Source organism: Salvelinus alpinus, chromosome 14, assembly GCF_045679555.1.
Source record: "Salvelinus alpinus chromosome 14, SLU_Salpinus.1, whole genome shotgun sequence".
Lineage (NCBI taxonomy): Eukaryota > Metazoa > Chordata > Actinopteri > Salmoniformes > Salmonidae > Salvelinus > Salvelinus alpinus.
Genome location: NC_092099.1, coordinates 39,616,052 through 39,641,241, shown reverse-complemented (window position 1 = coordinate 39,641,241; position 25,190 = coordinate 39,616,052). Strand labels below are relative to the sequence as shown.

The 25,190-nt window shown below is 40.5% G+C and overlaps 1 protein-coding gene across 4 annotated transcripts in view; it reads right to left on the bottom strand.

Annotated features, from left to right (window-relative positions):
* LOC139538910 (unconventional myosin-Ib-like) overlaps positions 1-25,190 on the bottom strand; it is a 136,312-nt gene that overhangs the window by 70,899 nt on the left and 40,223 nt on the right. The window contains exon 1 of one of the 4 annotated variants that reach the window (XM_071341479.1): positions 7,616-7,636. The exons of the other annotated variants lie outside the window; for them this stretch is intronic. The gene's annotated coding sequence lies outside the window, so the exon portion shown is untranslated. Of the gene's footprint in view, positions 1-7,615; positions 7,637-25,190 lie in introns of those variants that run through there. 4 annotated transcript variants of the gene reach the window in all.

Below are 25,190 nucleotides of genomic sequence, written 5' to 3'. Positions count from 1 at the left end.
GCGGTGTTCACTGTTCCACTCTCAATGGAAGCTCTCTTATATCTGAGGATTACACAGTATTTCATGTACTTAGAGTAAAGTTTTCCAGCAGCCTGATGTTATTAAAATAACTACACTTCCATGGCTCCTTTATGACAGCTAGCCAAGGTTGTAAGGAAGTTCTGTCATACAATAGCCTCTCATCCAGCCCAGCGTGTGGCTCTCCAGCAAGCGGCAGGCTGCTGGTTCCAGGATATCCGTGTCTTATACTGAATGAGCCACAGAGGAAGCGAACTTTTCCGGCTGTAGCCACAGGTCTAGGTGTCATTAATGTGACCACTGTGGCAGCCTCAGCCATGAATCAAACAATGGGGCCAGAGTCACAACCGGCTACTGAAATTCAGAATAGCCTACCAAAAACAAGACACAGGTGCTGTCAGCAAGGGCTACTACCAGGAAGAAGGTGTGAGCCAGCTAAGGCCAGGGTCTTCGTTCAGTTCAGACACTTGGACCATGTGAGTATTTGACACTGTGGCTGCTATATACATTTGACTTATCCAGAGCAGAGCAAGCCACTTATCCAGAGGAGCAGCAGAATAATTGTACTTAGGCAGCAGGTGGATGTCATCACAGGACCGTTTGCGTGTGGTGTGTGTGTGTGTGTCCATGTGTGTGTCCGAGTCCTTGTGTGTAAAAAAGAAAGTTTCCACCTCTGAATATTCCAAAACGTGCAACCCTAATTGCTAGTACTCTATGGATTGGGATTATGGTTCATTGTTTAGCTATCTTGTCTAAACAAAATACTCTACTTAGCCAGATGATGACCCATCAATTTAGCCAGGTGTGTCCTACGGTGATTACAACCATTATTGTATAATAATGCAAAAATATTTGTTTCTGGAACTTATCTTTCAGCATCAGTATTACACGCCCAACTCTCCTCAACCAGTCATACAAGGATAATGGTCTAATGCCTCCCATCAAAGAGAGCTGGCCCAAACAAGCACAGGTTACACCTGAAGCATGAGCACTTGCAGTGAGTTGTGAACTTCAACAACTACACAGAAGATAATGCAATAGTATTACCAGATCACCACCCAGGACACAAACACTTTGGTGTTAAGCTGCTGCCCACCCATGTGACAAAAGCAGCGGTGTGGCATCTCCACGAGGAATCGATAACACTTGGTATGTAAAGCATAAACATATTTTGATTATTTAATATACCTCAAACATGATTGGCACTACTTTTATTGATTTCACATTATTTTTGCATTTTCCAGAGTTATGTGTAGTCTGGCTGTCTTCCCTCAGGAATCTACAGAGAAAATTGCTGCTATCAGGTCTTCAAATATGCCAATCTGCCAGAAGCTGTTAAATCAGCCAAGCTGAGAGGCAAGAGCAGCATCTCCTGCTTGTTCAGAGTGAGCGGTCTGTCTACCAGAAGATGGTTGCTGACCACCTGTCAAGCCATGAAGTTGTCTCTGGGGGACCCTGCTGAACCAGCAAGCAAAGACATCAGGATGCATTACAGCTTTGATTTTGTTCAACAAGTAAGCAACATTTCCTCCTTTTTACTGATTAAGGATATATACAGTACCAGTCAAAAGTTGACACCTATTCACCTATTTCTTTATTTTTACTATTTTCTACATTTTAGAATAATAGCAAAGACATCAAAACTATGAAATAACACATATGGAATCATGTAGAAACCAAAAAATGTGTCAAACAAATCAACATATATTTTATATTAGCCACACTTTGCCTTGATGACAGCTTTGCACTCTTGGCATTCTCTCAACCAGCTTCATGAGGAATGCTTTTCCAACAGTCTTGAAAGAGTTCCCATGTATGCTGAGCAATTGTTGGCTGGTTTTCCTTCACTCTGCGGTCCAACTCATCCCAAACTAGAGGTCGACCGATTATGATTTTTCAACGCCGATACCGATTATTGGAGGACCAAAAAAAGCCGATACGGATTAAAATCGGCCAATTTTTATTTATTTGTAATAATGACAATTACTGAATTAACACTTATTTTAACTTAATATAATACACCAATAAAATCAAATTAACCTCAAGTAAATAATGAAACATGTTCAATTTGGTTTAAATAATGCAAAAACAAAGTGTTGGAGAAGAAAGTAAAAGTGCAATATGTGCTATGTAAGAAAGCTAACGTTTCAGTTCCTTGCTCAGAACATGAGAAAGCCGGTGGTTCCTTTTAACATGAGTCTTCAATATTCCCAGGTAAGAAGTTTTAGGTTATAGGAATTATAGGACTATTTCCCTCTATACCATTTGTATTTCATATACCTTTGACTATTGGTTGTTCTTATAGGCACTTTAGTATTGCCAGTGTAACAGTATAGCTTCTGTCCCTCTCCTCGCTCCTCCCTGGGCTCGAACCAGCAACACAACGACAACAGCCACCAACGAAGCAGCGTTACCCATGCAGAGCAAGGGGAACAACTACTAGAAGGCTCAGAGCGAGTGACGTTTGAAACGCTATTAGCGCGCGCTAACTAGCTAACCATTTCACTTCGGTTACACCAGCCTCATCTCGGGAGTTGATAGGCTTGAAGTCAAACAGTGCAATGCTTGACGCACAACGAAGAGCTGCTGGGAAAACGCACGAAAGTGCTGTTTGAATGAATGATTACGCGCCTGCTTCTGCCTACCACCGCTCAATCAGATACTTAGATACTTGTATGCTTGTATGCTCAGTCAGATTATATGCAACACAGGACAAGCTAGATAATATCTAGTAATATCATCAACCATGTGTAGTTAACTAGTGGTTATGATTGATTGTTTTTTATAAGATAAGTTTAATGCTAGCTAGCAACTTACCTTGGATTACTGCATTCGCGGAACAGGCAGTCTCCTTGTGGAGTGCAACGAGAGAGAGGCAGGTCGTTATTGCGTTGGACTAGTTAACTGTAAGGTTGCAAGATTGGATCCCCCGAGCTGACATGGTGAAAATCTGTCGTTCTGCCCCTGAACAAGGCGGTTAACCCACCATTCCTAGGCCGTCATTGAAAATAAGAATGTGTTCTTAACTGACTTGCCTAGTTAAATAAAGATATATTTTCCTTAAAAGAGATGGGTGGGGCTAAGAGGGGTGTGAACGATGCTGAATGGGTGTAGACAAAGAAGAGCTCTCCAGTAGGCGTACCAAAACATTCAAGGGCTATTTTCTCAAAAAGTGGGGTTACAAGTTTATCAACTTTCAAAGCAGAATTACTTTCCCATTGTTCCTCAAATGCAGTGTATGATATACCATTGTATAGCTCCGTCTCTCTACTTTCACCCAATGTAAAAAAAAAAATATATATTTCAAACATAAGACCGAATCAAGGTGGTCGCTCACGTGTTTATATCCCTGTTAGTGAGAATTTCTCATTTGCCAAGACAATCCATCCACCTGACAGATGTGGCATATCAAGAATCTGATCATTACACATGTGCACCTTGTGCTGGGGACAAAAGGCCACACTAAAATGTGCAATTTTGTCACAACACAATGCCACGTCTCAAGTTTTGATTTGCAATTGGCATGCTGACTTCAGGAATGTCCACCAGAGCTGTTGCCAGATCATTTAAAATGTTAATTTCTCTACCATAAGCCTCATCCAACATTGTTTCAGAGAAATAGGCAGACGTCCAACCAGCCTCACAACCGCGTGTAACCACGCCAGCCCAGAACCTCCACATCTGACTTCTTCACCTGCGAGATCTGAGACCAGCCACCCGGACAGCTGATGAAACTGATGAGTATTTGTGTCTTTAATAAAGCGCTTTTGTGGGGGGATTTTTGGGGGGGGATTGGCAGGACCTTGCTCCCCAGTGGTGGGCCTATGCCCTCCCAGGCCCAACCATGGCTGCGCCCTGCCCAGTCATGTGAAATTCAAAGATTAGGGTCTAATGAATTTATTTCAATTGACTGATTTACTTGTAAAAATTGTAACTCAGTAAAATTGTTGCATGTTGAGTTTATATTTTTGTTCAGTAAATTATTATTCCAGTCTTTTACCATTCTCAATGTCAGAGTGGACAAGTTGTTTTGCAGAGCGCACAACCTATATTACACTTGTGAGAAACAAGTTGGTTTATTTCATTCCATTTACGAGTTGACAATTTAGTCCCTCTTTAGTTTGGAGAGCTACTGTCAATGTTGAGTAAGGACGCGCACCTGATTACGCATAGAAGTAGGCCTATAGGCTACCTGGCTTGCGAGCAAAGGTAGCAATATAAAATGTGCCCATTTGGGGATCTGATAGTATTTCTAATTGGATTAATGCACCACCACTAATGAGCTGTGGCGCTTCTCAAAGGAATGTTTGCTTCACCTCAAACAGCAAGAAAGCGAAGTCAGTTTTAACATCCATTGAAAGTGATAGTAGTTCCTCAATGTATTTGAATTTTTTCCCCTCTCTCTCCCTTACGATAACCACTCAGCGTGAAAGGGAAAAATATAATTCCCCGATCCTGTTGAAACGTCATAAAATAAGTCTACCTGATGAGCTCTTATTACTTGGGCAAAATAGTCTACAGCTGTGTCTGTCCCGAGCTTACTGGTGCAGGAAACTGAGGGCCTAGAATATTTTATACAATGTTGCAAGTGCAAGCGTTGAGCTGAGCCCAAGTTAATACAATGTTTCATGTTCGTTGCATACAGGCCATGCACAGCTAATGTGATTTATAGGATATATATATATATATTTAATCTGGATATTTTCTACTTGCAGGCTGCAATGTTTTTATTCCTTGGCTTTATTTAGGCTATTTTTATATAGTTGGCAATATACATAACTTCAAGGTTTGTATCATTAATTTAACCACATGACAAGGATTGAGTTACGAAGATGTTATTATATATTAAAAACTGTTTGGGATAAGGGGCAGCATTTTCACTTTTGCATGAAATGCGTGCCCAGAGTAAACTGCCTGCTACTCTGTCCCAGATGCTAATATATGCATATTATTAGTATGGGGTTAAGTTGCACTTCCTAAGGCTTCCACTAGATGTCATCTGTCTTTAGAAACTCGTTTCAGGCTTCTGCTATAAAGGAGGTGCTCATGAGCCCTGTTTGAGTCAGTGGTCCGGCAGAGTGTCTCAGGCTCGTGACGCGTGCTTCCGACAGAGTTAGCTCTCGTTCCAGTGCTTTTCTAAAGACAATGGAATTCTCCGGTTGGAACATTATTGATGATTTATGTTAAAAACATCCTAAAGATTGATTCCATACATCGTTTGATATGTTTCTACGACCTGTAACGGAACTTTTCGAGTTTTCGTCTGGACCTAGTGCTCATGAAGATGGATTACTGGGCTGAAAACGCTAACAACTAGTGGCTATTTGGACATAAATTATTAACTTTATGGAACAAATCAGTCATTTATTGTCGAACTGGGATTCCTGGGAGTGCATTCTGATGAAAATCATCAAAGGTAAGTGAATATTTATCATGTTATTTCTAACTTCTGTTGACTCCAACATGGCGGAAATTTCTTTGGCTGGATTGGGCTCTGAGCGCCGTACTCAGATTATGCTTTTTCCGTAAAGTTTTTTTTAAATCTGACACAGCGGTTGCATTATATCTTTAATTCTGTGAATAACAGTTGTATCTTTTATCGATGTTTATTATGAGGATTTCTGGGATTTCTGTGGCTATCTGCAAGATCACCGGATGTTTTGGAATCAAAACATTACTGCACGTAAACTGCGATTTTTGGATATAAATATGCACATTATCGAACAAAACATACATGTATTGTGTAACATGATGTCCTATGAGTGTCATCTGATGAAGATCATCAAAGGTCAGTGATTCATTTTATCTATATTTCTGCTTTTTGTGACTCCTATCTTTGGCTGGAAAATGGCTGTTTTTTTTACTTGGCTCTGAACTAACATAATCATATGTTGTGCTTTCGCTGTAAAGCCTTTTTGAAATCGGACACGATGGGTCGATTAACAAGATGTTTATCGTTCATTTGCTGTATTGGACTTGTTAATGTAGCCTATTACCAACAACTTCAGGAGAGTAATGGCAGAATCTGCGAAAGCCAGCAGGTGCGGGATGAGGCTGGTTGGGCCAGGTTAAGGTTTTTCCTCTTCTGGTCATCTTCATCTCTGGCTCCCTTTTGAGTCATTTGTGTCTTATGTCATCAAACAGCATCAGACAAGCATATAGTTGATTTTATTAAAACACAAAGGGCGTGTCTATATATAAAAATAAAAAAAGTTTAGAAATTAAATAACTGATGACTTTCAGTCGACTAAAACTTTTTTTTGTCGCTGACAGCCCTAATTCACATAGGACATTTATGAGGGTAACTTTCTGTAGTATTAAACTTGAACAGTAGAAAGTAACAATGGAAAGTCTGCAACAGAGTGAAAATAAATGCAAGCACGTTGTCTTTTGGAGTATCCTCAAAGGAGACTGTCTAGTTATATCATGTGTTTTTCTCCTCAGACTTTCAGGGGGTCCTGGCTTTGATTTTATTAACTGCACTGCAATTTAGTGAGAACATTTCACATATAAAGCTGTTGGTTTGATCCTTGAGAAAGTCAACATGATAGTTTGATTGTTCTGTACTAAGGGCAGTGAAACAACTTCTGAAACTGTTTCCCCCCATACTAGATCAAAACAAGAGGAATTAAAGTACTAGGCTATTTGAGCAACCTTGAGATCTACTTGTGAGAGATAGCATCTACATTGATGAGTTTGTTACATTTGGTCATAGAACAAACCAGATAATTCAAACCAAATTAGATCCCCAATGGGATAGAATATATTTCCTTAGTAGACGATTCAAAGAGTTGACGGTCGATCCCCTGGGGTATTGGTTAACAGCCTCAACCTACAGACAATTGGGAGTGAGACTTTGGGGTAGCATGTGTGCGTTACTGGCTTGTGTTCTGAGGGGAACCGCCCCCCCCCCCCCCAAATCTCCTTTGGACAGAAACACACACACACTCTCTCCTCTCGACAGGATGTTGGTAAGAGGGAGAAGTCAAGACTGTTTTATCTCTGACGATGCTTTCATGTCTCTTCTGGCCCTGCATGGTGACTCAGCATTACTTCTGTCCTGTCCATCCTACATCAGTCAATGGCTGACACCGCTATTGAGATAGTAGATGATTCTAAAAGTTTATTATTAGAGGGTGAATCCTCAATATAAATTTGCAAGTGACAACTTGCAATTAAGCAAAGCAACACTGCGTCCGGTTCAATGAGATGAACGTCAGACAATCTGGACCTATCCCTCTACCATGAAGACAACTTTCAAGGAAGCAGGGAGAGCAGAAGAGACTAGGTGGGCATTAGGCAAAGTCAAGAGCCAAGCACATTAAAAGCCTCTCTCATTCACTCATTCAGCATTCCTCCTGAATAGACAACTGTTGTGGTCTTTAAAATCCAATTATGATTTGATAATACACTGTACTGGGTTCATCTGGCATATTCTCAAACACACTTTAAACATTAGGCTAGTAAATAATAAGGGCACAGTCCCATACACCATTCACTGTGCTCTAAACGCATACATAACAGTCACTCTTTAGAGGACAAAGAGGGCATAGTACAGCATAATACTCTGTAGAAAATCACACAACTATCAACTTACATGTCTCAGAGGAAGCAGTGGCCTGGGCATGAGCCTGGATACCTACTGAGGGCCAGCCACTGAGCTTCATCAAGGCTCAAATCACACTACAGACACTGCCATTGTGGCTCTAACTGACTGAAAGTCTCTTCCTCACCACTGCACCATACTGAGGAGGGAATGACTGTTTGTTTACGTATCCCCAAGCCAGGAAATGAGGAGGGGTACGGTGGCTTGAGAGGAACATCATTGGGAAGTAGAGGGATTGGGGACTTTTTTTAAAATATCATGTGCCAAAACAAATATTGCGACTGCACAGTAAAATATTTAAAGCTGAAATGTGAAGTAAAGCTGCTGGTGAAAAATAGGACTGGTGCTTGGAAAAGATGACGAACTTGCGAGCTGTGGAATTGCCTCGGTAGTCGGCACCATGCGGGTGTAAGATGCACATCGAATAATGAATATGAGTAGCATTTGCCAATGTACCAGCCACAAGCCAAAAACAAAGTTTGTTGGTTTAAAAAGGCATTATCAAAAAATGTACATTGCTCGAGCCATATCAATTCCAAGCCCACATGATTAACTTAGAAAGTTTGAGAAATACGTCAATTCTTTGGAATGTGAGCAAATGAGAAAACCCAAGATTACATAGCCTCCACACAGTAACACGTCAGAGTTCAAAGTAAACGGAGTAGCTCCTTGAAATGAATGACATGCTCATTAACGTGAACATGGATGTTGATACGGTACTGCAATTGAAGCAGTATTTTTTTCATTTTACCTTACCCTATTTGGAGTAAACTAAACAAACAAAATTACTTCTACTACTTACAGCCATGTCGCTCACATCTACAGTACCTGTAGTTAAATAATTATACATGCATTTCTAATTTCTTCTTCAAGTGCTGGATTTTCACCCACAGTGGCCAATCCACCATTCATTCTGATCTTAAGACCAACCCTCCGATGTCCACAAATTAACCCATTTTTCCTTTCGCAATACAACCCTCCATTTTACCCTCATACGATGGTCCTGAACCTCCCCATTTGTAACATTTCTACCAATATTGCACGAAAAATAAATACTTTACCCAAGAGTATAATGAATCAGTCATGGTTTGTCAAAGGTGACAGGGAAGGAACAAAAATGTCAAAATTGAAATCAATCTTGTCCATTTGTCTTTATTCTGTTGTGCTTCGTTTTGGTGGTTATGTAAGCTGTATGTACAAGCAGATAAAGATGGACATTATTGTTCGGGTAATGAATAGGGAGGTTTCACAAAGACACTGGTTAAATCAATCAATCAATGATCAACAGAAATCTACACTGAACAAAAATATAAACGCAACAATTTCAAAGATTTTACTGAGTTGCAACTCATATAAATCAATTGAAATGAATTCATTCGGCCCTAATCTATGGATTTCACATGACTGGGAATACAGCTATGCATCCGTTGGTCACAGATACCTTAAAAGGTGGTGCTTGAATCATAAAACCTAAAACGATGTTGGTGGCGGCTTATTGTAGAGAAATGAACATTCAATTAGCGGGCAATGGCTCTTTTGGACATTCCTGCAGTCAGCATGCCAATTGCACGCTCCCTCAAAACTTGAGACGTCTGTGGCATTGTGTTGTGTGACAAAATTGCAAATTTTATTGTCCCCCAGCACAAGGTGCACCTGCGTAATGATCATGCCGTTTAGTCAACTTCTTGATATGCCATACCTGTCAAGTGGATGGATTATCTTGGCAAAGGAGAAATGCTCACTAACAGGGACACATTTGTGCACAAAATTTGAGAGAAATAAGCTTTTTGTGAATATGTAATATTTCTGGGATCTTTTATTTCAGCTCATGAAACATGGGACCAACACTTCACATATTGCATTTATATTTTTGTTCAGTATATAAACCTGTAAATGAGTACCTACTCAAAGCTAAAGTCAAATCATGGACGGCCACAGAGATGGTTTCGGGGCACTCTTTCACTGGAATAGGGTATTTTCAATTTTCACCATGATAATATATGTCTGCTTCTAAACCACCATATTCATAAACACTTTGAGAAGTACGTCTAGCACATTGCTTCAGCTTCGTCAGAAGATTTGCAATGGACACTATGCCAATGCAAACAGTCAGAGGCAGAATCAACCCCTTCTTAAGTACTATAAACCATGTAATAGTTTAGCCTGAAATCATGTTCCAGTGAGTATGTGAGTTTCTTTCCTATCCTCGCATTTCTCTCGGGAGCCATAAGCTAGAGAAGAGAGACTAGGGCTGTTCCTTTAAGTGTCTGTGGCCTAGGCCTTGTCGGTATCCACAAACACAGCTGTTGATTGTAAAGCCGTTAGCAAAGTTACATAGGTACCGAATTTGCATTTTATAGTCCCTGGGCTGGGCACGGTATGGTGCGAGTGTGGGAGGAGAACAGAGGCAGGCACACTCAGCGAGAGCGCTACTGCCCCCTCATCCCGCTCTACCTTCACCTTACACCAATAAATGCTGCTACTGTCACCTAGTCTACATTACGCCAACACATCACGAGCTACAGAGTGGAGCACTCTACCCACCTGAGTCAACAGGGTGTATTTCAAGTGCCCACTAGCAATTACATGCATGTTGCATGTAGACTTTCTTTCCAACATGTTATTTTCAGTAGCCCTCTAACAACTACCTACGTATATGTTGCACGTGGACTTAATGGTCAGGTGTTCTGTAAAAATATATTGGATTCAAAGCAGTATGAGGTTTGTCAAATCTAAAACAAAGAAAAGTTGTGTAAAAGGAATACAACCAGGTGTGATGGATAGCATGTAATGGACAACTGCAAATTCACCATAACATGACATGCTATGTTAACATAACCATAAACACCTAATTTCTTTAGTAAACAGGTACTTAAGAAACATATGTAAGCTACATTCCAAGAGAAACCTGCTACACACCATATGGATAGCGCCTTGCAAAATTCTACTGACTAAATTCATTCATTCTACTGGGTCAGGAAAAGCAAACAAATGTACTGTAGCCTGTACCGTAAACAAAGATGAACGTGTCAAAGACGGCTGTATCTTTATGGTCACACCTGTGACATCTCCATAGCAGACTTACACAGGAAAACAGGTCACCCTACGGAACACTGTCCCTCTGACAGTTCTTATTGTTGAATGGACAAGATGAAACCATGACATCACCATGATATTTTTGAGTGCTTTCACTGTAATGGCTATGTACCTATAGTGAAAAGATGAAAGTGTAATTTTTTCCTCATTGGCTTTTCAACACTGCACTCTTACCTGAAACGGTGATAAAGCAAACAAAGCTAAGGGTCTAAAGTACAATGGTTGCCCATGGCACAACACCATTACTCAAACTTTCTAGGGAAATGACGCACTGGATATGGGTGGATAATTTCAACATTGGCAGGAGAATTTTTAGAGCCAAGGTTAGATCAATCATGTCCAGTAATGTGTGTCTCTGCTAGGGTGTGTGTGATGATCTCACAGCCAGCTATACTGTAGATGTTCTTATTATCCAGGGTGTGGGCCAGATGTCTAGATCTCTCCGTCATCACTACTGTAAATCCCTGGCCTCAGTTCAGTCATCATGTTAAAAACATCAAGCTCTGAACCCCTGGTCTCATTACAGTACAGCCATCCTGATAGAAACATACAGCCCTCAGTGCAAACTTTCATCCGGGCTAGTGATTCTCATAAAAAGCTCTTCTCTGCTATGGAGGATTTTCATCTAAGTGACATCCCAGTTTAATGAACTTGCTGATATTACATCCCACCCTCTGTTGCCTTGTGTTTCTCACTGTGTGTAGGAGGGAGCTTAGAGGAACAAGAGTGCTACTCTGTGTAATGCTGGTTAGCCAACACTACCTACCTTCTACCCTGTCTCCTGTCTCCTACCTCCAGACACATAAACACTGTGGCTTTGCCAACCTCTGCTCTGGAGCGCATGTTGTTTTGAGTCTCCCTGAGAGGGCTTTCAGGATCGTAGGCACCGTTTCTGATGGAGGTGCATTTTAAGGCCAAACACCACAGGCAAAATGTTTGATTTTGCTTCCATTTGTCAATATTCAGATTCTGGGATATTTTGCAACTATAACTTTCATAAAATGTACAAATAATGTATATTAATACTTGATTTGTAAAATTTTATCCCAACTCCGTCAACTACACCTAGCATACATTTAGTTTGTATGTTACATGTAGAACTCCAACCACTATTTTTTTTAAACTCTCCATGTTGAATCCTATCATTCAATAGCTTTTTTTATCTGATTGGTTACTGGCATTAAAAAGGCCCTTTCTGGCAACCTGATTGGTTAAAATGCCTCGTGCCGCGCAACACTTCCTTTTTTTTTTGTATATCTCCTGTGAAAAATCCCCGTACAGAGAGACAAAATGAGCAAATCTCAAAGAATATACAGACAGTATGTAAACAAAAATAGGCCATCTCAGTTAGCCAATGCGAGAAAAGAAGTGAAAGAAAGAAGAAAAAAAAAGAGCCTGATCGGCCGATCGGGTGTGACTTGCTGTGTATAAATAATATTTGTTTCCTTGCTCCAGCAAATGTATTCGAGGTAAATAAACAGTGTTAGAAAAACATAACTATACCATGAGACTGTCACATAGGCCTACAGTGTCATAGGGCTGTAGCCTACTGTGATAAATGAGAAATTAGCTTTACATAAAGTAAATTCATGCTGATATGCTAACATATACATAGGGTATCATGCTGATATTTAGTCCTGCAGTTATGACTAATGTCGACAGACAGACATTTTTCCCGCTACATTAGTGGGAGATTCAGATAGGACTACATTCAATTGAGAGTTCTGCAAAACTAATTAGAAGACCAGACAAAGATATAGACCCAGACATAGCAGAGTCGCTGAAGGAGGATGAGGATGCCATCATAGACATTCATGTATCCTTTGATGGCACAAGAGGATTCACTTCCAACTATAGGATAGGCGTGTGCATTGGTGCTGGTACCAGCGAGCCCAAGAAAATGATGAAGATCCACTCAGTCACAAAAACCATGGCGGCCATATATTTTTGAATAGAGAGGTTGCACAGAAAATGGTACCTGTAGATCAAAGGATGTCAAATGATAACCTCCTCAAAAGAATGCATTACAGACGAACACAGACTGCATCACAGACGAACACAGACTGCAAATGTACAGTTGAAGTCGGGAAGTTGGAGTGATTACAACTCATTTTTCAACCACTCCACAAATTTCTTGTTAACAAACTATAGTTTTGGCAAGTCGGTAAGGATATCTACTTTGTGCATGACAAGTAATTTTTCCAACAATTGTTTACAGACAGATTATTTCACTGTATCACAATTCCAGTGGGTCAGAAGTTTACATACACTAAGTTGACTGTGCCTTTAAACAGCTTGGAAAATTCCAGAAAATTATGTCATTGCTTTAGAAGCTTCTGATAGGCTAATTGACATCATTTGAGTCAATTGGAGGTGTACCTGTGGATGTATTTCAAGGCCTACCTTCAAACTCAGTGCCTCTTTGCTTGACATCATGGGAAAATCAAAAGAAATCAACCCAACCCAGAAAGAAATCAACCCAGACCAAAAATTGTAGACCTCCACAAGTCTGGTTCATCCTTATGAGCAATTTCCAAACGTCCGAAGGTACCACGTTCATCTGTACAAACAATAGTACGCAAGTACAAACACCATGGGACCACGCAGCCGTCATACTGCTCAGGAAGGAGACGCGTTCTGTCTCCTAGAGATGAACGTACTTGGGTGCGAAAAGTGCAAATCAATCCCAGAACAACAGCAAATGACCTTGTGAAGATGCTGGAGGAAACAGGTACAAATGTATCTATATCCACAGTAAAATAGGTCGACATAACCTGAAAGGCCGCTCAGCAAGGAAAAAGCCATTGCACCAAAGCCGCCATAAAAAAGCCAGACTACGGTTTGCAACTGCACATGGGGACAAAGATCGTACTTTTTGGAAAAATGTCCTCTGGTCTGATGAAACAAAAATAGAACTGTTTAGCCATAATGACCATCGTTATGTTTGGAGGAAAAAGGGGGTGTCTTGCAAGCCGAAGAACACCATCCCAACCGTGAAGCACGGGGGTGGCAGCATCATGTTGTGGGGGTGCTTTGCTGCAGGAGGGACTGGTGCACTTCACAAAATAGATGGCATCATGAGGAAGTAAAATTATATGGATATATTGAAGCAACATCTCAAGACATCAGTCAGGAAGTTAAAGCTTGGTCGCAAATGGGTCTTCCAAATGGACAATGACCCCAAGCATATTTCCAAAGTTGTGGCAAAATGGCTTAAGGACAACAAAGTCAAGGTATTGGAGTGGCCATCACAATAGCCCTGACCTCAGTCCTATAGAAAATTTGTGGACAGAACTGAAAAAGTGTGTGCGAGCAAGGAGGCCTACAAACCTGACTCAATTACACCAGCTCTGTCAGGAGGAATGGGCCAAAATTCACCCAACTTCTTGTGGGAAGCTTGTGGAAGGCTACCTGAAACGTTTGACCCGTTAAACAATTTAAAGGCAATGCTACCAAATACTAATTGAGTGTATGTAAAGTTCTGACTCACTGGGAATGTGATGAAAGAAATAATAGCTGAAATAAATAATTCTCTATTATTCTGACATTCACATTTTTGAAATAAAGTGGTGATCCTAACTGACCTAAGACAGGGAATTTTACTAGGATTAAACGTCAGGAATTTTGAAAAACGGAGTTTCAATGTATTTGGCTAAGGTGTATGTAAACTTCAGACTTCCAACTGTATTTATTTATTTTTATTTAACTAGGCAAGCCAGTTAAGAACAAATTCTTATTTACAATGACTGCCTAGGAACAGTGGGTTAACAGCCTTGTTCAGGGGCAGAACGACAGATTTTTACCTTGTCAGCTCAGGGATTCGATCTAACAACCTTTCGGTTACTGGCCCAACGCTCTAACCACCAGGCTACCTGCCGCCCCAGACTGCAAATTAATGTCTAAACTCCAATATGGTCACGATGCCCCAAAACTGTCTTTGTGGGCAAAAGCTGCATTGACACAGAAGGCACTTTCAATGAGGGAGCCACTGCTATATCAAAATTGATGGACATATTGTGGCTTGACAGCACTTGTGACACTGGAAGCAATCAGAGAGGAGAATGCGGGGTGTGTTGTGAGAGCTGATGCTGCTTCAATGGAGTGTGCCAAGTATAGGCGCAGGTCCCATGACACAGTCAAGAAATGTTCTGCACATTTCAACAGCCATACAAAAGCCTTGTATGTGACAAAAAGGTGAAATGATAATTTGCCATAAACTGCAGATTTTCCCTACAGACCAGTCTTCAAAGTATATGCTCTATTGCTTGAAACAACTATATTAAATGTGCTAATGTATTAGTAAAAAAGGTTTATTTATGTTTTTTTGGCAGTTTAGAAGTGATACAGTGCCTTCGGAAAGTATTCAGATCCCTTGACTTTTTCCCACACTTCGCTACTTTACAGCCCTATTTTAAAATGGATTAAATAATTATTATTTTTTTTAATTAAAAAAATCCTCAATCTACACAAAATACTGCCATAATGACAAAGCGAACAGGTTTAGACATTTTTGCAAATTTATATATTTTACATCAGTAGAGGCTGGCGTTTGGGATACCTGAAGAGACTACGCTGGAGTGTGAGCTCCGTTTGAGACCGCCCTATCAGTGATTTGAAGTACTGTAATATCCTGTTTGTGGCTGAAAAAGGACATGGTAATCATAAATCTAGCTTTTTTTCTGTACATTGCAGGACAGAGCGGCTAAGCTGGGGAAACTCAGAGTGGGTGTGTGTCTCTTCGTTAACAGCTGGTGCGTGATCGCCAATATTAAGGAAGTCTCAATGTTCTGCTCGCCTGTGTTAGAATACCTCATGTTAACGTTTGTTAGATAGTGTATTTTATTTTTCCTAGTTGTCCATTTACCACCACAAACCGATGCTGGCACCAAGACCGGACTCAACGAGCTGTGCAGGGCCATAAGCAAACAAGAAAATGCTCACCCACTGCTAGTGTCCGGTGACTTTAATGCAGGAAAACTATAATTTGTTTTACCCAATTTCTACAAGCATGTCACAAGTGCAACTAGAGGGAAAAAATACTCTTATGATAAAAAAACGCTTCTGTGAAATCCCACTACGCCCTCCTACGAACCATCAAACAGGCAAAGCTTCAATATGGAACCACGATTGAACACTACTGTAATGGAATATTTTATGTAATATTTTATCATTCTGTTGATTTGAAGTTGAAAGGACTGCATATCACCCATATAAATGTGTGTAGCCTCCCTAATTAAGATCCATGACTTAAACGTCTAGGTCTTTGTGCATAAAAATAATGTGCATGGTCTAGCAATCACAAAAACCCTGGAACATTCTATTACTGATGGACAGGTCAGCATCAGTGGTTATACTATTATTAGAAAGGACAGGAACAGATGAGGTGGTGTCACGCGCACACACACACTTTAAACTGAGGAATGACTTGGCCAAAAATTAAATAGAAATACTATGGCTATAGGTTAATTTACCATTTCGACCACCAATATTGGTGGGATGTGTGTACAGGCCACCATGTTCAAATGTATCTTACTTGGATGATATATGTGACAGTATTGACCATGCCAGATGAAAACAAAGAGGAACTCCGGAGCTGTCAGTGAGACCGTTGGGTTCTTGGTCACCTCCCGGACCAAGGCCCATCACCCCCGATTGCGCAGTTTGGCTTGGCGGCCAGCTCTAGGAAGAGTCTTGATGGTTCCAAATTTCTTCCATTTAAGAATGATGGAGGCCACTGTGTTCTTGGGGACCTTCAATGCTGCAGACCCCTGATCTGTGCCTCGACACAATCCTGTCTCAGAGCTCTACGGACAATTCCTTCGACCTCATGGCATGGCTTTTGCTCTGACATGCATTGTCAACTGTGGGACCTTATATAGACAGGTGTGTGCCTTTCCAAATCATGTCCAATCAATTGAATTCACCCCAGGTGGACTCCAATCAATTGAATTCACCCCAGGTGGACTCCAATCAAGTTGTAGAAACCTCAAGGATGTTCAATGGAAACAGGATGCACCTAAACTCAATTTCGAGTCTCACAGCAAAGGGTCTGAATACTTATTTACATAAGGGTCATTTTATTTTTAATACATTTGCACACACAAAAAAACAACTTTTTGCTTTGTCATTATGGAGTAGTGTGTGTAGATTGATGAGGAAAAACATTTAATCCATTTTAGAATAAGACTAACGTAACAAAATGTAGAAAAAGGGGTCTGAATACTTTCCGAAATGACCTCGTACCCCTGCAAATGGACTCGTACCACGTGTATTTATCCATGTTATCATCATTACTCAGTGTATTTATTACCTATTATTTTCCTATTGTCTTTTTTTCTCTCTGCATTGATAAGGGCTCGTAAGCAAGCATTTCACAAGCTTCCTTTCAATAGCTACAGTCACTAGCAACAGTTGCTATTTGGATGTGGTTGAAGCCATTCTGTATGCAAGTCCTGCTCTAGGGATAGGCAAATGTTAGAGTTGCAGTAAGACACTTTTTCCTCTTGAAACATGCAAGGCTCAGCTAGTTTAATGTTATTCCACCATATCTGTATTTAGTCATACTGGCACAGCGGGCTGCAATCATATTATGAGCTGAAGCAGCATGCAGTATGCAGTGACCATGTCATTTTCAGATCAAAACATGAATCCCTGTTTAAATCCGGGGATAAATCCTAACCGTCTCAGCCTTGGGTTGTGGCTCCTGGCGGGAGGCTGGACCTGGGTCTGAGGTGAAATGAAGTTGGACACGACACTATGGCAGTGTTCATTAAGTCATACCATAGCAAAACATTTTAAACCAGAACATTTAAATTAGAGTTTCTTATTGGGCGACCTCAGATTGTACCTCCTTGTTTCACTCCTTTTCAGATTCTTGTTTTTTGTGCCTGAACATGACTTGTCGTGTTCCCAGAACATGGCGATGCCAGGACATACCATCTGCTCCAGGCTGTGACCTTCAGCAAATCCTTGCCACTGGAAGTATAGTATGGCAAGTTTCGATCATTAAGTCCGGACAAAGTTGAATTTCTGTTTATCGGACAATTATTTATTGTCAATCATTCTTGAATTTGTTAAGCTATACAACTAAGTAGATTCATGAACTGATCATACTTTTTGAATTTTTGAATATGATAGGATGTGTAATAGAACGCGATTCCTATGTGAATGTTTATTAATGTTAATTTGTGTATTAATAATAATAATCAGAAAATCAGCCTGAAATTGAATATTTCTCCTATTGTTCATGTCCATATAGCCTAGCACAATGTGGTAAAGTACTGTTATTCTTAATCCACTTATTTAAAAAAAAAAAAAAATGTATAGTCAATTTTTTTTTTTTACATAGATTAGTTATTTGAGACGACCATGATAAGGAGTTGTCTAGCTGCACTCCCAATAGTTTGGTTTCCACCACTTCAATTTGTACTCTTCCCATACTTAATTGTATCCCATGCTGTTTTGGCCTTTTCCTAGTGGAACAGACCAACATAACTTTGGTTTTCTTGGTGTTTAAAACAAGTTTGTTTTGGCAAACCCACTCCCTAATATTCTCCAAATCTCCTTGTAAAGCTTGCTGTACCTGTTGAACCGATTGTCTTGCTGCATAAATTGTAGTATCATCTGCAAATATAGTAGCTTGAGTTTCAGCTAAGGCATAGGGAAGGTCGTTGGTATATATTAAATAGAGAAGTGGCCCAAGGCAGCTGCCCTGCGGTATTCCACAGTTTAACACGAGGGGAAGAAAATTAACCATTGATATAGGTGGACTGTTTCCTGTCAGTTAGATATGACTGTACCCAATTCAATGCTACCTCCTTAAAACCATAATGCATTAATTTTGTCAAAATTATTTCATGATCCACTAAATCAAATGCTGCACTGAAATCTAAAAATAGTACACCCACAAACTTGCCATTATCCATAGCATTGAGCCACTGGTCAGTCATGTCAACCAATGCAGTGGTAGTGGAATGTTTTTTTGCGATAAGCATGCTGATTGGCTGTAATCAGTATATGTATATATTACAGAAAATCAGATCAATGCATGTGTCTGAACGATGACCCAACTTAATTGATGATCTAGTAGTATCATTAACCATTTGTTTCAAACCATAGTTCTTGGCATATCTCATCAATTTTGTTCTATTCAAATTATTATGATCCTTCCAATTTATATTAAAATCACCCAAGATAAATACATCTCTGTTGCTATCTGTGGCCTGGTCAAACCCAGTTCATAAGTTATCCAGATAGGACACCTTAGAGCTAGGAGGTCTATACACACATCCTACCAATATGGGTGCCTGGTGAGGCAGATGTACCTGAGCCCATAGTGCCTCTACTTGACATACATTAAGGTCATCCCTTCTCTTAAAAGGTATATGATTCTGAATGTACAGTGCTACCATTCCTATCTCTTCTCAGTAGACTATATCCATGAATGTTAATTTGCCCACCATTTACAGATGCATCTAAATGTGTTTCGGTCAAAGCCAAAATATAAGGAGAGAAGGGTCTCATTACCCACAGCCATAACATGATCCCCTCAGGAGACTAAGCTTCCCTGCCTGCTGCACAAACCCCCCACTCCTCAGTCCCAACTGTACCAGCCCAGCGCAATCTGTGCTTAACTGGCTGGCTGGCTACCACTGGTGAAACACAAAAAAAGACACTGGAAGGCCACTGGAAGGCCACTGTCGGATATTCTACAAGACCATGATGGGTGGTGAAGGGGCAGCACCTGTCTTTATAATATAGACGAGCAGGGCTCATTAAAAGACACACAATATTTGTCATTGCGTAGCTTAGAGTGGGGAGGAGGGATAGGTAGATAGTAGTGTGGTCACGATACCTGAAACAAGGTTTAGTATCACGATATTCGATACCATCACGATACGCAATACTAAAACCACAGCCAAAAGGCATATTAGCTAAGCGAAAGTCACAGAATAGCAGTTGATCTAGACAGAAACTCAGTTACTGCACTGTTAAATCATTGGGCATCTTTTGAGTTCATTATCAATCAAATAAAAATGAATTACATCAACATTTCAGACAGTTTGATTCATTAATGCATATGTGGCTAACTACATAAAGGTAAATCTCTATTGGTAAATCAAGATCTAGCCTAGGCCTATTCACAATACAGATGAACACATTCAATTGGAGTGTGTGAATGGATTGGGTTATTGAGCTTGTTTTTGCAGATTTCATGGGGCTACAGATGAGAAACAATCTGTTTCCCTTCCATGTGGTACTGATCAACAACATTTGCATAGAAGCAGTTTATTTTGTGAAACTGAGCGCTCTTTCTAACCAGTAATGATGTCATTCATGAGGCAAGTTAGTCGAGGCAATAATCGGGCTCACGTCTCTCCCAAAGGTTAAGAGAATGAAAAGTTAAGTGGCAATCAGCTTTGAAATCAGCATATTTAGCATTATGGTTTGCATATTATCATAAACTAAGTACTAGGGTAGTGAATTGAAGCGCGCTTCAGCTGTAAGTTAGCAAGGAAAGATAGCATACAAAGCCGGAAGCTACCGCTATCTTCTTGTTCTAGCCTGTACAGACATTGTTTTGCAAACAGTAATTAAGATTTTTACATTTCTACATGCCGTGTGGCATTATTCAAGTGTGTTAACTTCTTGCAACTATAGGGGGTGCTGTTCCGCATTAGCATATTTGGGTCTCCAAATTAAACTGCCTCGTGCTAAATTCTTGATCGTACAATATGCATATTATTGTTATTATTGGATAGAAAACACCTTCTAGTTTCTATAGAAGTTGGAATTTTGTCTCTGAGTGGTACAGAACAATATCTACAGCACTTTTCATGACAGGGATCAGATTTCAGAATTTTTTACCCCTGATCTGGAGTCTGTTTTTAAGGCGACAGTGAATGCTATGAAGAAACCGACACTGCCTACATCTTCCTCTGGGTGTCTGTACGTCATCACGTTTTGAATGGAGTCTATTGCACAATCCCAGGCAATATAAAACCACAAAACGTGGGACTACCGTTCTCTCTCTCCGCGCGCCACCAGCAAGATGGGCATCGGACCTGCCTCATTCCAAATCGTTGTTTAACTAGTTAGATTTCTCCGGTCATGTTTTCAGTCGTTATAGTTGTTAAAAACATCATAATGTAGTTAATTTGAACCGTTTTATAGCAATTTATATCCGTTTAGTGCGATTTTGAGGAATTTCTTTGTCGTGCCCTTTTTAGCTTTGGAAACGTTTCGGGGTGTCGGTCGTTGGTGGTGGACATTTCGAAGGACAGAGGACATCTATCGACCAAAAGACGTTTATAACATAGAAAGGATACATTGCCCAAGAATATGATGGAAGAACAGCTCAAAGTAAGCAATATTTAATATGATAAATTGTTGTTCTGTCGAAATATTTTAAACGCATATTTCGCCATTTTGTTTGTTATCGCGTCACTTGGCGAACCCTGTATTGAAAAGTAAGGATAATTTTAAAAATGTAAGTCAGCGGTTGCATTAAGAACTAATTTGTCTTTCGATTCCTGTCAACCCTGTATTTTTTAGTCAAGTATATGATTAGCTTTCAATTAAACTAGATCACTCTGATAGATGACGTCAGACATATTGAGGCTTGATTTCCTAGTATTTTTATTGTGTAACCACGGTTTTGTATGGCTAAATATGCACCTTTTCGAACAAACTGTATATGTATGTTGTAAAATGATGTTACAGGAGTGTCATCTGAAGAATTCTGAGAAGGTTAGTGAAAAAATTAATATATTTTGGCGGTGATTACGTTATAGCGCTCTTTGGCTGGAATCGATGCTCTGGTAACGTTTGCACATGTGGTATGCTAACTTATCGATTTATTGTGTTTTCGCTGAAAAACGCTTAGAAAATCTGAAATATGGTCTGAAATCACAAGAACTGGGTCTTTCCATTGCTATGCTTTGTCTATTTTTATGAAATGTTTTATGATGAGTAAATTGGTCATACACGTTGCTCTATCTAGTAATTCTAGTCGATTTGTGATGGTCGGTGCAATTGTAAACTGTGATTTCTACCTGAAATATGCACTTTTTTCTAACAACACCTATCCTATACCATAAATATGTTATCAGACTGTCATCTGAAGAGGTTTTTTATAGGTTATTGGCTATCAATATCTTAGTTGAGCCGAATTGGTGATAGCACCTGAAGGAGTAAGAAACTGATGGAGTTAGAAAAGTGGTGTATTTTGCTAACGTGTTTAGCTAATAGATTTACATATTGTGTCTTCCCTGTAAAACATTTGAAAAATCTGAAATGGTGGCTTTATTCACAAGATCTGTATCTTTCATCTGGTGTCTTGGACTTGTGATTTAATGATATTTAGATGCTACTATCTACTTGTGAAGCTATGCTAGCTATGCTAATCAGTGTGTGGGGGGGGTGGGGGGTGATCCCGGACCCGGGGTAGAGGCTCGTGAAAGGTTAACTTCAGTGCAGCATGAATGGGAAGCTAAAATAAAGCAGCCCAGCCCAATACTCCCAGTGCAGGCTAAGTAGAGCAGGCACGGTGCGCTCACGCTATAAGGGAGACATCGGCTGCGCCGATAGACTTGATCTGTGAGACACATTTGACAGAAGTACTTTCTGTAACAAATTCTAGTACCGAACCGTTTCTCAGGTTCTAGTATCTAAAAAGTACCAAAGTTACAGTATAACGTGCAACACTAGTTGATTAGATACCTTCTGGTCTGGTCATTCAATGTGAGATCACTGCTCTACCCTGTGGTGGAGTCTGATGACAGTGGAACCCAATAAGAGACAATGAACCCATTAGAGTAGGACCATCTGTAGCCCTTCATAGTACCCTCCTAGGGCCCCTTCCCTCCCAGACTAACACACTGGGAAGCGTAGGGTTAAGGGAGGACGTGATGAGCCTATAATTATGCAATAGTTCTATAGCGTTACCGGTAGTAGGTTACATATTTGAACGGCTCTGACGGTTTCAACCGTTCATTTAATAAGTCACTTAAGAGGATACACTTCATTTTATCTATCTTTGGCTGATCAACACCCAGAGGGGGCAGGCTAACAGCTTCCCATAACACCATATTGTGCATGCATGAAGATGGCACTGCAGTGGATAGCAGTTGTTTTACAGGCTTCTGTGTGTTTATTTTTTCCACCTAATGTCTCCACCATTATTTCCTATGCCCAAAAACTGCTTCTGGACATCAAAACAGTGATCACCAACCTTGATTTGGATGAAGGTTTCTACTTCCATGAGTCAGCAGCTCTGGACATTCTGCATACTCCGGACCAGGCCCTAATCCCTGGGACTTGAAAAAGGAAACGGCAGCAAACATTTTTTTTAAAGGAGGCAGGCGAGGCAGCCTGACGAGATTACGTCGGCTAACAAATAGACTGCCATTGCCCTCTGTTCTATTGGCAAATGTGCAGTCACCGGAGAACAAACGCCATTTCGAGACTATCGACGAGACCTGAAGACTGGTAATGTTCTATGTATCTTGGAGTCTTGGCTGAACAAGGACACACACATATATCTTGCAAGTTCCTACATGCATCTTCTAGACCAGAGATACCCAACTGGTGGGTGGGCCGCTACCTGGAAGGTTGAGTGGATCGTGGGTGTTGGAGGAACAAAATATTTTTTTCCATGAAAAAGACTTGTCTGAATTTAAATGACTTACACTAGGTAGAAAGTGTGTAGAAATTAAAATGAATTAAACATTTTCATAGATTAAATTATAAAATAGTATTTTCAAATCACAGTATTTTCATTATAAAGCTATTAGCAGCACTGTTTTGGTTGATTTTGGGGGCAAATTGTAATTATTGACAATGAGATGGGAATGTTGTTCCCTTGTCATATAATTGCTACATTTACAATCAGTATAGCATAAAAATAAAAAAAATCCAGACTTTATTTTGGCAATTATTTTTCGCATTGCGAATATTGGGTAGCTACCAAGACAACCTGGTTCAATTTGGGTTGAGGAAAAACCAGTTGAGAACAACTGATCTAGACCGGACGGGTAAGACTAAGAGGGAAGGGGTGTCTCCTTGTTAACAGCAGCTGGTGCGCGATTTCTAATATTACGGAAGACTCAAATTTATGCTCGACTGAGTTAGAATCTCTCATGATAAGTTGCAGACAGTCTATTTTTCATAGCCGTCCATTTAACACCACAAACCAATGCTGGCACAAAGACACAGGCACACATTCACCACACACCTTTATATAATCATCACATACGCTGCTGCTACTGTCCATTATCGATCCCGTTGCCCAATCAATTTACTCCTACCTAGAAGTGGTGAAAGCCTTGGAAGTGTGGTGGCAGGAAAATAACCTTTCACCCAACGTCAACAAAACAAAGGAGCGGATTGTGGACTTCAGGACACAGCAGAGGGAGCACACCCCAATCCACATCGACGGGACCAGAGTGGTGAAAGTAGAAAGATTCAAGTTCCTTGGCGTACACGTTACTGACAAACTGAAATTGTCCACCCACACAGACAGTGTGGTGAAGGCGCAACAGCGCCTCTTCAACCTCAGGAGGCTGAAGAAACTTGTTTTTAACATACATAATCGATAATATTTCAACCGGACGGTAAACTATTCAATACTACAGAGAAAGAAAATGTCGAGCTACATCTCTCGCGCGCAGGAACTAATCAAAGGACACCTGACGCGTTTTGAAAAATCTGGTTGATACCCCTTTAAATGGAGGGGCAGGCAACGGAACATGGATTTTTCCAAATAAAAGCCACTTCCGGGTTGGATTTCCTCAGGTTTTCGCCTGCAAAATCAGTTCTGTTATACACAGACAATATTTTGACAGTTTTGGAAACTTTAGAGTGTTTTCTATCCTAATTTGTCAATTATATGCATATTCTAGCATCTGGACCTGAGAAATAGTATTTTCACCTTGGGAACGTTATTTTTCCAAACATAAAAATTCTGCCCCCTAGCTGAAAGAAGTTAAACACTGTTTCCATGCATGTTCAATGAACTATAAACAATTCATGAACATGCACCTGTGGAACGGTCATTTAGACACTAACAGCTTACAGACGGTAGGTAATTAAGGTCACAGTTATGAAACCTCAGGACACTAAAAGAGGCCTTTCTACTGACTCTGAAAAACACCAAAAGAAAGATGCCCAGGGTCCCTGCTCATCTGTGTAAACGTGCCTTAGGCATGCTGCAAGGAGGCATGAGGACTGCAGATGTGGCCAGGGCAATAAATTGCAATGTCCGTACTGTGAGACGCCTAAGACAACACTACAGGGAGACAGGATGGACAGCTGATCGTCCTCGCAGTGGCAGACCATGTGTAACATCTGCACAGGATCGATATATCCAAACATCACACCTGCGGAACAGGTACAGGATGGCAACAACTGCCCGAGTTACACCAGGAATGCACGATCCCTCCATCAGTGCTCAGACTGTCCGCAATAGGCT